The 12206-nt window shown below is 32.9% G+C and overlaps 1 long non-coding RNA gene across 2 annotated transcripts; it reads left to right on the forward strand.

The window, feature by feature from the left end:
- The first annotated feature begins 6661 nt into the window (after positions 1-6661).
- LOC107484767 (uncharacterized) lies at positions 6662-11475 on the forward strand. 2 transcript variants are annotated; one of them, XR_008008450.1, is made up of 6 exons: positions 6662-6706; positions 7392-7460; positions 8562-8651; positions 8775-9158; positions 9259-9494; positions 9983-11475. It is a non-coding gene; the product is annotated as an uncharacterized LOC107484767 (long non-coding RNA). The 2 variants fall into 2 exon arrangements; XR_008008449.1 differs by lacking the exon at positions 9983-11475 and having other exon boundaries at positions 9259-9653.
- The last annotated feature ends 731 nt before the right edge of the window (positions 11476-12206 follow it).

The raw sequence follows: 12206 nt of genomic DNA on the forward strand, positions 1-12206 counted from the left end.
TTTATAGTATATTCTCTTCTTTTTATTCTAATTGATTTTCAGTTGCTTGGGGACAAGCAACAATTTAAGTTTGGTGTTGTGATGAGCGGAAAATTTATACGCTTTTTGGCATTGTTTTTAGGTAGTTTTTAGTAAGTTCAAGCTACTTTTAGGGATATTTTCATTAGTTTTTATGTTAAATTCACATTTCTGGACTTTACTATGAGTTTGTGTGTTTTTCTGTGATTTCAGATAATTTCTGGCAGAAATTGAGGGACTTGAGCAAAACTCTGAAAAAGGCTGACAAAAGGACTGCTGATGCTGTTGGAATCTGACCTCCCTGCACTCGAAATGGATTTTCTGGAGCTACAGAACTCCAATTGACGCGCTTTCAACGGTGTTGGAAAGTAGCCATCCAGAGCTTTCCAGCAAAATATAATTGTTCATACTTTATTTGGAAATTGACGACGTAAATTGGCGTTGAACGCCAAGTACATGCTGCTGTCTAGAGTTAAACGCCAGAAACACGTCATGATCCGGAGTTGAACGCCCAAAACACGCTATAACTTGGAGTTCAACTCCAAGAAAAGCCTCAACTCGTGGATAGATCAAGCTCAGCCCAAGCACACACCAAGTGGGCCCCAAAAGTGGATTTATGCATCAATTACTTACTCATGTAAACCCTAGTAGCTAGTCTAGTATATATAGGACATTTAACTATTGTAACTCATGTAAACCCTAGTAGCTAGTTTAGTATAAATAAGACTTTTTACTAGTGTATTAGTCATCTTTTGACCATTCGATCTTTTGATCACCTTCATGGGTGCTGGCCATTCGGCCATGCCTAAACCTTTCACTTATGTACTTTCAACAGTGGAGTTTCTACACACCATATATTAAGGGTGTGGAGCTTTGCTGTACCTCAAGTTTCAATACAATTACTATTACTTTCTATTCAATTCTCTTTTATTCTTATTCCAAGATATACGTTGCACAACACTTTGATGAATGTGATGATCCGTGACACTCATCATCATTCTCACCTATGAACGTGCGTGACTGACAACCACTTCCGTTCTACTCTAGGCCGGGCGGATATCTCTTAGATTCCCCAACAGAATCTTCGTGGTATAAGCTAGATAGTTGGTGGCATTCATGGGGATCCGGAAAGTCTAACCTTGTCTGTGGTATTCCGAGTAGGATCCCGGGAATCCGGAAAGTCTAACCTTATCTGTGGTATTCCGAGTAGGATTCTGGTATTGAATGACTGTGACGAGCTTCAAACTCCTGAAGGCTGGGCGTGATGAAAATTGCAAAAGAATCAATGGATTCTACTCCAAACTGATTGAGAACCGACAGATGATTAGCCATGCTGTGACAGAGCATTTGGACCATTTGAATGTAATAAAAAAAGTAGAGATTCGAGAGGAGCACAGCATCTCCATACGCCTATCTGAAATTCCCACTATTGATTTACATAAGTATTTCTATCCCTTTTTATTTTCTATTTATTATTAATTTTCGAAATCCATAACCATTTAATCTGCCTAACTAAGATTTACAAGGTGACTATAGCTTGCTTCATACCAACAATCTCTGTGGGATCGACCCTTACTCACGTAAGGTATTACTTGGATGACCTAGTATACTTGCTGGTTAAGTTGAACGGAGTTGTGAGCTTCTCTAACAGTGCCTGGAACTCTTATATCACAATTTCGTCCACCACTGAGCCTTAGCGTCTACGTTACACGTAGGACATGCTAACCAACTGTACGTGTTCCACCCAGATGAAGTTTCCAACCCTGAAAAATCGCTAATAGTCCACATTAGCATCGTACGCATCATGAAAGTGGTCCCCTTGTTAGCATCATAAGTTTCAATGCCATCCCACAGTTGCTTCAACTCATCCACCAAGGACTCTAAATAAACATCTATGTCATTACCAGGGATTTTAGGAACGGAAATAATCATAGATGGTATAAAGGATGCCTGTTTCATTCAAATCCATGGAGGAAGATTGTACGGAATAAGAATCACAGGCCAAATGGAATACTTTGTACTCATATTTCCAAAAGGATTAAATCCGTCACTAGCTAAAGCTAAACGAACACTGTGCAGATCGTTAGAAAAAATGGATACTTTGCATCAAATTCTTTTCATGCTTCAGCGTCCCTTGGATGCCTCAATAACCCATCATTATTATTAGCCTCTTGATGACATAACATGTCAGTTGAATTTTTGCTACACATGAATAACCGTTGTAGTTGTGGTATCAAAGAAAAGTAACGGAAAGTCTTTGCTGGTTGAGGCTTTCCATTTTTCTTGACAGGTATTTTGAGTTTTGTAATGGAACCCTTTCGTGTCTTTTGCTTCCATCGTGAAGTCCCACATTGTTTGCACTTGGTCGTGTCCTCATCATTACCACGATATAACGTGCAATCATTCGGGCATGCATTTACCTTTTGGTTTTTAATCACTAACTTTCGGATATTTTTTGACTTCATACAATGTGGACAGGAGTTTGGCTTGTTCAAATACATCCCGCAATGAGTCCAAAATCATCGACATAGCCTTGTCACTCACACCGCACACACACTAAATGTGATAAATCTTCACTAGGAAAGACAACTTTGAGTATTTCGAGCAGCCGGGATATAATTCCTCCACTCCATCCACAAGAAGATAGGTAAAATCCCGGGCCTCGCGGCTTGGACCATCGTACAAGTACAGTAACTCCAGATCATCGTCTTCTACATGTTTGCCCACTGTGGTCTCCTCACTTCCATGAGGGATTGTGAAGTTAAATGCCTCATGCACCATTTGAAAATATGGATTCACCTCGGTTGCAAGTTTCTCAACTATCGATGTGCAACTAGAGCTCTCTTCAACTGGTTTTTCACCATGACGCAACCACATAATATATCCAGGGGAAAGGGCTTTATCAACCGGAGGTCGTACGCATCCTCTCTTGTTTGCATATATTGAAACTCACATTGTGGACATGGACACTTTATCATATCATCTGATGATGCATTTGCAAATACAAAGTCTAGGAACTTATTAAGTTTTTGTCTATATTCTATGCTATCTCGTGGCTTAAGAATCCAGGTTTTGTCCATATCTATTATACACCGAAGATATAGTTTAACAATTAATATGATACAACTTGTTCAACACTAAAATAATGTTAAATAGCTTAGGGTATTTTATCTGCATGATATAATTTATACAATTTTACTTGGAATTAAAATATATGTTGTGTAATTTATATTTTATGTTGTTGTTAGACTTTTTAAGGAATAATGTATGAGCATTTCGTGTATGTTATGGTTATAATACAAAATTATATTCAATTCAATGGAATAACTAATTACTTTGATTATTATTTTAGTAAATAAAAAAGGGTTACAATATCTGAACTTAGTTATTTATTTTCATTTTTCCAGAGAGAGTTACAATGTATTCTAAACATGTACAATCAAATTTAAAACATAGTTTACTATTAGGTATAATTTAACTATGAGGAATACAATTATAATTTATGATTAATATTTTAAAAACATAAATAATCGAGAAAAAAGGTTTAAGAAGGTCAATGATATAAGAAGAAATTAAAACCAATCCCTATTTTCATCTTAAATACAACATGAATCATCAAAAAAATAAAAGGGACTAAAATATGGGTTATCTTAAAATAGAGTAAATTCTTTATTAATATTTGTAATAAAAAAATTCTTTAACATTATGTAATATACAAATAACTCATTACTCACCTTATTTTGGTAGGTACAAGATAGCAAAACAAAAGTCTGAAATGTCTATAAAAAGAAGCAAAAGAGTTAGTAAACTAAAAATAAGCTTTAAAAAATGTATCGCTTTAACGAGACATTTCCAAAAAGTTCTATAATAAAAAATAATTTACTATAATTATATTCAAAACAATAATTTAGGAACAATTGAACATGAATAAAATATTTCAAAAACAACAAACATAATAATAAACAAAAAAAAAAGGTTCGATGATATAAAATAGCCACAAAATCAATTTATTGATTCTCCTTAAATAGAACATAAATAAGCGAAAAAATAAAAAGGGATGTTAATATTAATATTTTTAATAAAAAAGAAGTCAAAAAGGTTTGGTAATTTACCAAAAATTTGTTTCACAATAATCAATATTCTTATCTTAGTACATAAGTAAATAATTTGTCTCATGTATACTTGGTGGAGTGAGTATTAACTAGTATTTAGTAGAGGAACACAATAAATACACATATAAACATGAGACAAATTATTTACTTATGTACTAAGATATTTAGGATTTATATTTTTAATTAAAAATTATACACATTAATATTAATTCAATATGTCACATAACATCAAAATGCATACTAACGAACATTAAATGTTGGTGCAGATAGAAATTGGATAAACATGTGGTATACTGTTATCACAAACCAAAAGATTCGATGAATTAAAAACGGTACTAAAAATATACAAATAATTCATTACTCATCTTATTTTTTTAGGTCCAAAATACCAAAACAAAAGTTTGAAATGTCTATAAAAAGAAATAAAAGAGTTTGTAAACTAAAAATAAACTTTAAAAAATTTATCGCGAAAAAATAAAAAAGGATGCCAATATTAATATTTTTAGTAAAAAAAAAACGTCATAACGGTTAGGTAATTTACCAATAATTTGTTTCAGGATAATCAATTCAACTTATTTCCTTTTTAATTATATATATATATATATTGGTGGAGTGAGTATTTAGTAGAGGAACACAACAAATACACATATAAACATGAGACAATTTATTTATCTATGTATTAAGATAAGAATTATTTAGAATTTATATTTTTAATTAAAAAATATACACATTAATATTAATTCAATATGTCACATAACATCAAAATGCATTAATAGTTGACTATTAATTAATAATAAATATTGTTAGTGCAGATAGAAATTGGATAAACATGTGGTATATTGTTATCACAAACCAAAAAAATTGTTGACATAAAAAAGAGACTAAAAAATTTACAAATAAATCATTACTCACATAATTCATGTAGGTGAAAGATAACAAAAATGAGTAAAAGAGTTAATAAATTAAAAATAGTCTTCCAAAAATTTATCGCTTCAAGGAAACATTTTCAAAAATTTTACACTAAAAAATCATTTAAAAATATTGTATTCCTTACAATAATGGAGGAATAATTTAATAATAATAAAATTTATCATAAATAACAATCAAAATCCAAAAAAAAAAACCACAAAAGGATTAATGATATAAAATGGCTTTAACCTCAATTAATAGTCTCTCCTTAAATAGAATAAAAATAATCAGAAAAAATGAAAATGGTAAATATAGAATAAAACAATAAAAATGGTCATCCAAATAAAAAAAAAAACGAGTTTAAAAATTCTATTAATGAGATTTTCACTTTGTTGCACGATTGGGCAGAATGAATATTTGAGTGTACACATTGGAAAAAAATGATCATCTAACACTGATAATGTGGTACCTGGATGAATGTGTAGTTGATTAAAAAAATACAAGAAAATCACATAAGACTCTTGGCTCTTAACATTTGAAAAGAAGAATAGTTGACCTATTGAGTTTGTGATTATACGAGATGAAATAAGTTATTATATAGACTTCCAAACACCTTTAAAATATAACTAATAACCAAGTTTGTTTTGAAGATAAGATAAAAAAATGTATTTGTTATCTATCCCCGCAGTTTCAATCACTAACTTTTTAAACAGAAGGCATTTCCTTTCTTTATAATTAAGTAAATAAAAGGATAAAATAATTATAATAAGAAACGGGCTTTTAAAATCTGATAAATTAAATTCTTAAATTTTAAATCTGTTAGCTAGTTAACTAACCGGTGAATAATTTGATTGAGATGAAATTCATAGGAAATGAAAAAATCACCCAAGATTTTAGCTTTTCGTTTCTCCCATCTGCTTTACCTACTTCACGCCTCCTAATGGCGTGTTTATTTGAGGTGAAAATAGGAGGAAGGAAAATGGATGGAAAGAAATAGAAAGGAAAATAGTTATTTTTTCTTGTTTGGTTGAGGAGAGAAATGGGAGAGAAAGGAAAATGGATGGAAAAATATTGGTGGGACCCACCAATTTTTTTTCCTCCAACAATGGAGAGAAAATGAAGAGAAAATTAAATCTCTCTCTCTACTTCCAATATTACCCCTTTACTTTTTTTGATATCATTTATATTATAAGGATAAAATTGTCTTTTTATAACATTTCTTTCCTTCATATTTTCCCTTCATCCAAACACATCTAAAGAAAATAACAATCCACTCAATTTCTTTCTTTTCCTTTCTTTCCTTTCTATTTTCTTCCTCTCTATTTCTTTCCTTCCAACCAAACATAGCCTAAGGCAGCTTAAACCCCATATCACAAACCCTTCTAAGTGTAACGTAAGAACGCCAGTCAGCTTCATCCTCCAGAGCACCACCACCCATTAATGCCGAACCGCCTTCTATTGCCGTCGCTGCACATCATGCGTGTCGTCGGCCCTTGTTCCTTGGAAGGTCGCCACCATCTTCGTCGTTTGGAATTCTTGGAGTGATCGGCGTAGCAGCCTCCGTCGTTATCTGCAATGGTGTCCCTGTGTTCATCGATTAACGAGTCGTCTAGAACGTTGTTCCTATTTTTATCTGGCGGAACCCACTTGTATTCCCCGTTGTCAAGGTATGTAATGCATTTTGTAATAATGCTTTTGGTGTTTCTGTGATACATTCGTTGGTTAGAGTGGGTTTGTGGCCCTTCGATTTTTGTTGGAAATAGTTTTCTGTGATAGTCTTGAGCTAGGGTTGCTGCAGGTGTCAGTATTGCAATTCACAATAATCCATGTTTCATAATGTGGTCAATGTATATTGTCAGGTTCAGTTATCTCAGAAGCAACAACACTCTAAAATTCGTTGGTTTTGCATGTTATTGGGTTGGAAATAAGTGTTCGGTTTAGAAGAGAGCAAGTATAAACATCTTTCAAATCCTCAAACGGAATGCACTTTGCTTTGTTACTTGCATGTATTTGGATATCCAATGCTTTTGTTTATTTGGAGTAATTTTGTTTGGTTTTGTAAAATTCATCCTAAATTTAACTAGACTGATGGTATATTAAGCCATTTAAATTCATAATATGCCATTCTCATAGCTTCATCGAATGTCATAGTAATATTATCTTGATTGACGCTATTTTTTGAATAATTGTATAAAATCTGAAATTATCCTCTATAATTTTTGCACCCTAATTTATTGTTTTTGAACTCTCATGATGCTGATTTGAGTTTTTATGTAACTATTGTAGTTTGCTATGGATCGGACTTAATAAATCTTTTTTTTGTGGGGTTGCTGCCGACTGACTGTCACACAGGCAACTATATATCCTTCTTGCTTCTGGGTCAGTGAGTCACCATCTGCTTCCGCGTATTCTGGAGTTCTGGTTCGTTTTCTGTCATTGTTTCTCATCTTCTTTACTTTTTTTCCTGTTCTGAGTTTTTCTTTATGTTGCTAAAGAAATTTGTTCCAATAAAAATCGGGTCTACAATTTTTAGGGATTATTGGACTTGAGCACATCTGATGGTGGTTATGGTTTATACATGGACTGATTAATTTTTTTATTTTTGTTCTTGGTTCTGATTTTCTGATCCTGGTTAAGGTTGATGGTTGACCTTGTTTTCTATTGTTATGTAATTATTTGATCTATTTTTTACTAGTATGATTTTGGTTGTGAGTCTTGGATCTAGAGTGTATGTTGTTGTTGATCTTTTATCTGTTTTTGTTCTTGATTCTTGGTTCGTTTCTTGGTTATGATATTTATGAATTTTGATATTAGTGCATTTAAACTCATTTTGGTTGTGATATTTATGCATTTCGAGATTTTATGTTAATGATTTTAACCTTTAATGTACACACTAACTCATGTTTCTAGCATGCACATTAATTGGTCACAACCAAATTCAAAAACAAAGTTCAAAAATGGTGTCAACTACTTAGTATTTATCATTTCCTTTCTTATTAGATAGAAAGAATACTCCAGTGAAATGTTGCTAACGTGGATTTCTTAAAACTAGTTTTAAAACTAGATTGTTGGTTAACAAAATCTAGTTTGAAACTTGAATTTCTAAAAACTGATTTTAAAATTGAAATTTTGGTTAAAACATCTGGTTTTTGAGGCTGAAAAATCTGCTTTTAAACCAGGATTTTCAAAAAAAATTGGACTTTAAATTTGGATTTCAGAAAGCCAAATTAAAAATCAGATTTTAGAGTTGGATATTAAAAAACTAAATTTTCAATTATGCATATTTCATTACTTGAAAAGATCTTAGGATAAATGCTAAATATATAGAAAAAGATCTTCAAATAAATAATGGTACCCAAGTAAACGTTCCTTGTTTAAGAAAAATTAAATTAGTCTCTGTAATTTTTTAAAAATTATTTTTGTTACAGAATTCTGTTGGTGAAGGTTTGAATTTTGTGAACTATTGATTTTTACATTGTCGTTCTCTTGCTAATTGTCTAATAACCTTATGTTGTGTAAAAGATTAATCAAATGCCTAGAAAACCTCGGTACACCGTTAGTACTATAGCCAGAACTGTTGCTGTCCCTGATAGTCAAACCTATGCTACTTTGGTGAGTTAAGTAATGCAAAACATATTTCAAATGTTGACTTTCCTTTTAGGATAGACTTTTAGTCAATATCCTTTGTGGGAATACTAAAAAAATTGGTTGATGTACTAACTGCTTTGTTTTTAGCCCACGGATGGAACGAAGGATACGGGAGCAAATACTTCAAGTGCACAGCGACGTGCTAGAGCACCTCCACCTCCACATTCCGGCAATAGTACTTGACAATCTCGTGTTAATGCTGTACTGTTTCGACCACCGTGCAATGAAACACGGCTAGCTTCGTCATGTGACATGGGTGACACCCGAGCTCCTGCAACACGCAAGAGCATCCGAATTTACATGAAGTTGCAGTTGACTATTCAGAAGATGAAGACTATGACCTGGAGGCAGATGAGGTCGAGTCATTTGATGACCATGTCAACGACTTGTTTGCCGTGCATGAAGTTGAACGTCAAGGCAATGCTAACAGCAAAAAAAAGGACACCGATTTTTGGGAAGTTGATGTCATCGGTATTATTTTTTTGCTTGTATCTTAGAAACTGTGATTAATCTTCTCCTTGAATTCCAATTATCTTAGTAAACTAACATTTAAAGCTTTTTCCTTTGTTAGAAAATGGCGTGACTTCTTGTATGGAGCTGACTGTTAAGGAGGCATTAACACGTCCTCCTGGAAGGAAGATCGTACTCCAACATAACAAAGTTTTGCAACAAGTTGGTCAGGCAGCGAGCCTATTAAGCGGGTTCTTAGGGACTTTGGTGGCTGATTTTCAACAGTTACCAATTTGTGAAAGTAGTTAGAAGACAATGAACAAGGCTTGCAAGGAGCATGCGTTTGACCAGGTTAAGGTAATTTTTAAGTTTGTTGATAGAGTAACTATATACTAATGTTTGAAGTTGTTTTGGGTCGTTCAACTGTTTTTCAATTATAAAATGCTCCTTTTTTCTCTTAAATGAACAATACAATGGAAAGATTAAGATGCACACACATGATATCGAGCATACAAATTCGTAATAATAATAATAATAATAATAATAATAATAAACCTATGAGATTGTGAAAGTTGCTTTTATAGTAACCAATTAGAGAGTGACTAGCTATTATTTATGACTTTTGGTTAAATCAAAATGTCAGAAGAAAATAAATATGGTACACATTTGCACAAGTGAAATCCGTTACCCTCCTAACTTTGAAAATATGAATGTTTTTTGGTTTTAATTTTTTTATTGAGAGATTATTTGATTATTGACTAGCTCCTGTTCTGTTGTTTTTCCGTTCTGCTATTCTCCATCAGTAGGTGGATTTTTTTATTTTTCTATTTTTCTATTTTTGTCAGGTAAATTAGAGAAGGATAGTGCATGTTGGGTTACTTTTTGTTCACTGCTTTGAATTTTGTTGCTACGAATTATTCATGAATAATGATGTGTCTTCTGATAATATGTAAGTCTGTTTAAGGTGGTTAATTATTATATGTTTTTTCTGTTAATATTTAGTCCGCTCCTCCTTAACCCTCCCGACAAAAAATCCCTTCACCTTTCAACTTTGTTATTTTTGTCCCTGCCTGTAGAAAGCTATTGTAGAAGAGATTCAGCTTGATTCCTTTGTAGGATTTGATGGGTACCTTTACCAAAAAGTTTTAACAGATTATATTTGTAACTAATACCATTATTTAATGAAGTGATATATACTTGATCACTACTAAGCTGGTCTAGCAAGGGGGATTCTGTTCATATCTTGAAGGAGATTTTTCCATTATCATTATTGGGAATTTTTGCGGCATGTATGATCAGGTGAGCGGTCCATCAAGATTTGAGTTGATCCTGTTACTGATAAGGTGTATGTTATGAGGGAATATAGAGGGTAAGAGTGGCAAGCATGTGCTTGTTCCCAGCTAACTTTAATTACTGAAAAACAAATACTCAATATTGAGCCATCTTTGTCAAGGGTCTCTTTATTCTTCAAGTTCATGATCAAGGTCCACCCACTATGATTTTTTGTGTGTATGATAATCTCTTGTTAATCTTTATGTAGACCAAGTTATGTGGCTGATAAACCCCAATTTGTGGTTTATCTTGTGCTTATTTCAGGGAATTTTATCAACTTTTCTCACATTTATTCAATGAAATGGTATGGTTTTGAATCCTCCCTAAATTTGTGCTTAAGTATGAAAACATGCTTTTTTAGGCCTTAAAATAGCTAAATTTAATTCACTTTAATTATATTCGATGTCTTGATATGTTGTTAAGTGATTTTAAGTTTAGAAGGCAAACATTGGATTGAAGGAATGAAGGAAAAGCATGCAAAGTGGGAGAACTCATGAAGAAATGAAGGAACTGCAAAGCTGTCAATCCTGACCTCTTCGCACTTAATCGATCATAACTTGAGCTACAAAGATCCAAATGAGGCGGTTTTAGTTGTGTTGGAAAGCTAACATCCGGACTTCAAAATGATATAAAATTTGCTATAGTTTCTTGGCATTTAGAGACGCATACGCGTGCATCACACGTACACGTGGGAAGCTGCACGTGACTCACTAAAGGCAACTCATGGCCAACAATTTCTGAAGCATTTTGGGCCCAATCCAACTCATTTCTGATACTATTTCATGCAGAATTCAAGCTTGGGCAAGGGGGGAGCACTTAGTTGTAGGATTCCATTATGTAGTTTAGTTTTTATAGAGAGAAGCTCCCTCTTCTTTCTAAAATCAGGGTTCTTAGGGTTTTTCCATCTTAGATCTAGGTCCAACTTCTTGATTTCATCTTGTTTCCTTTACAATTTCTTGTTTTAACACTTTAATTCTTCTTGGTTCTCTTGTTAATTTTACTTCAATGCCTCTTTTATATTCATGAATGCTCATGTTGGATTTGGATCTTCTTTAATGCAATTTGATGTTTGATGTTCATTTAATTGTTGATTTGAGTTGTTATTATTGTTTTCTTGCAATTGGTAGTTGGTAGATTTAATATTTCTTGCACTTTTACCATGCTTTCATTTCATACCCACCAAGTATTTGATAAAATGCTTCGTTGGTCTTTAGAGTAGATCCTGAGCATTCTTAGCTTGGAAAGACTAATTAGGCAATCTTGAGCCATGAAAACCCAACTCATGTTGGTGATCTAGAGTTGTTAGCTAATATTGTTTCCATTAACTCTAATCTCTTGCTAATTTGCTTAGTGAGTTGATTAGGACATTTGGATTAAGATTAGCTAGTCTTATTAGACTTTCTTCGATTGTGAAAATAATATGATACCTTCTTCCATCATTGGGGATGACGTAATAAGATAAATTCTTGTTTATTATTGTGCTGTGATTAACTAGTCTTGTTTGACGTTCTCCCTATGTGAAGATAACATGATACCTTCTTCCATTTTCCAGAGTTCACTAAATAGGATGAATTAATCATTGTATGACTAGTATAGAAAGCCTATATTCTCAAACCTTGCCATGAATGTCTCTCTTTATTACTTGCTTTCTTTAATTGCTTGCTTGATTTGTTTTTCTTGCCTCTTTACTCTCTTGCATCTTTATCAATCAACCCCTTTAATTGCTAGTTTAATTTA

The sequence above is a fragment of the Arachis duranensis genome, chromosome 4 (assembly GCF_000817695.3).
Source record: "Arachis duranensis cultivar V14167 chromosome 4, aradu.V14167.gnm2.J7QH, whole genome shotgun sequence".
Lineage (NCBI taxonomy): Eukaryota > Viridiplantae > Streptophyta > Magnoliopsida > Fabales > Fabaceae > Arachis > Arachis duranensis.